Consider the following 2,612-nt stretch of genomic DNA (forward strand, 5'->3'; position numbering starts at 1 on the left):
TCCTTCTCCATGACGGAGCAAGGCCTCACACAAGTCTGTGCACCGGGAGAAACTCACAAAACTTCATTGAACTGTTCTTCCTCATCCACCCTACAGCCCGGATCTCGCTCCTCCGATTTACATCTGTTTGGTCCAATCTGCAGGAAGCTGCAAGCGGATGTTGGGGAAATTATTAATGCAGCAAGACGTTGGCGCCGATGTCGAGCAGTCTCTTGATACCATGCGGGCATATAAGCCCTCCCAATAAGACAGTGTAAGTCCGTCACATTGAACGGAGAGTATGTTCAAAAATAAGGTTTTACAACCAAAAGAGTGGGGAATAATATGGTGTACTGGAATCCCGAATAAAACCAACCTGCTTTCAGAAAAAAAAATCTCTTTCCGTCCGAAGAGGCCAGGAAGGCCCAACGGTACCGACCTGCCGCCTTGTCATCCCCAGCCCACAGGCCTCACTGGATGCAGATATGGAGGGGCATGTAGTCAGCACACCACTCTCCTGGCCGTATGTCAGTTTACGAGACCGGAGCCGCTACTTCTCAATCAAGTAGCTCCTCAGTTTGCCTTACAAGGGCTGAGTGCATCCCGCTTGCTAACAGCGCTCGGCATACCAGATGGTCACCCCTCCAAGTGCTAGCCCAGCCCAACAGCGCTTAACTTCGGTGATCTAACGGGAACCGGTGTTACCATCGCGGCAAGTCCGTTGGCATTAGAAAAAAAGTGTTGCAGTATTTATGGAATGCCCCTCGTAGATGGCGTTATTCCTACCTGCTTTGTGAGGGTGCGCTTAAATGCTGATCATTTGCATATCCAAGAATGTAGCAAACTTCCTACCAATTTTACTTTTACCGCATGTCTTTGTGTTGCAACTGTAATAATCAGCAGTAGATATGCTACATACACAAATCAGTCATCAGCTCTGCTCACGAAATGTGGCGTCAACTGAGGATGCATTTACTTCATCTGTCTAGCAGTGATGATCTGTGCAATTTCATTTTGGGACAGAGTACAGTGCTCAAGTAAGTTACGCTACATATGCCCTAGTGTGTGTTAGCACAATCCACGTGAGTCTGCTTTGTTGCGGATTGCGTGCATAAACTGCTCTGTGAAGGATCATCCCGGTGTCAGCCCTTAGACGCCTCCAGCTACGATGATCTCGTCAGTACAGACAGTTGGGTGTCATTTGGCAATAAATCACCTTTCCCGTTTAGTCTGATGAATGAAAATGTGAAAGAATCCACAAACGCGAGCGTGTCCCAGAGCACTTTGATGAACTAAGTATTAGATAAATGGATGGGATTGTCAGAGGCGCCATTAGATATTCCAGCTTATCCACACTGAGAGAATTTTTAATAGACAGTCACACTATGAAGCTAATGAGAAATAAAAAAAAAGGAAGATTAGGTGTAACGTCCCGTCGACTCCAGGTCATTAGAGATGGAGCACATTCTTGAATTATATCAAGGATGGGGAAGGAATTCGGCCGCGCCCTTCCTAAGGAACTGTCCCGACATTTAAATGAAACGAATTAGGGAAATGACGGAAAACGTAAATCTAGATGGCTGGATGCAGATTTGAACCATCATCCACCTGAACATGAGTCCAGTGTATTAACTAATGCGCCACCTCACTCGGTTAAAGAGAAGTGCCTTCCCTTGAATGCATTTTTTAACTGACGTCACTGACTTGCTGTGTCGAGAAGTTCTGCTATGGAAAATGAACTGCTATGTTTAGCAGCAGTTGCAGCTGATTTCCGTAACCCCACGAATACTTGCAAACAAATTTAAAATAAATGATAATTATAATTTATTAAACTTGTATCGAAATGCTTTTCTTGGGAACTGTAAGCTGCTTAACAGCGTGCATTACAGTTTTCACTGACACCAACTTGGTTATGTACATCTTTCCAGTGTCTCATTATAATATGTTTCCCATTTCTTAACCCGCAGTTCCTTTTGATTCATTAACCTTATAATTTAACTGCAAGTATTTACACAGTTTACTCGGCGTGTCTATAGAGATGTAAATAGCAGCACTACTGTTTACCGTACTGGTATCTCTTGTTAGAAATTGTACGAAGGAGATTTAGAGTGTATGAAATGAGAAGGGACTTATGTATAACTGCATAATAGATTTGCCCTGACCATTTTAATTACAATGTTTTCATAACATTACAGTATGTACCTATATGATTCTGTTTAGAAGTAAAAAACTTTAAAAATGCGTATAATTATTTCATAAATAACTCAGAATCATAAGAGGGAGCTCATTGTATCATGACTTACTATGAACTTCCCATCAATTCTACTTCTATACCAAAAGCTTCAAAATGTTAGTCACTGGCTAAGTCGGAGGGTATATTTTGTATTACTACTTAATATAAATGGCGACTCCGGCTTCCACTTCACTTCTCAGAGTAATTCGTGGTCCCTAGATAGCTATAAATTCCAACGTAATTTTTTTATTCAGCGTGGGAAAAGAGAAACGAAACAAAACTGCAGAACCACGTTTAACAAATATAGAGAAGCGAGTCGCTGCTAACTAGCAGACAGCAATATTGCGTGCACGAATTGCATGTGATCAATCAGATTGCCTGGGATTTCCACGCGACCAGC

At 42.6% G+C, this 2,612-nt stretch overlaps 1 pseudogene; it reads right to left on the reverse strand.

The window, feature by feature from the left end:
• Nucleotides 1-587: 587 nt before the first annotated feature.
• Nucleotides 588-705, reverse strand: LOC126424988 (5S ribosomal RNA; annotated as a pseudogene).
• Nucleotides 706-2,612: the final 1,907 nt, after the last annotated feature.

The sequence above is a fragment of the Schistocerca serialis genome, chromosome 1 (assembly GCF_023864345.2).
Source record: "Schistocerca serialis cubense isolate TAMUIC-IGC-003099 chromosome 1, iqSchSeri2.2, whole genome shotgun sequence".
In the NCBI taxonomy this organism is placed as follows: domain Eukaryota; kingdom Metazoa; phylum Arthropoda; class Insecta; order Orthoptera; family Acrididae; genus Schistocerca; species Schistocerca serialis.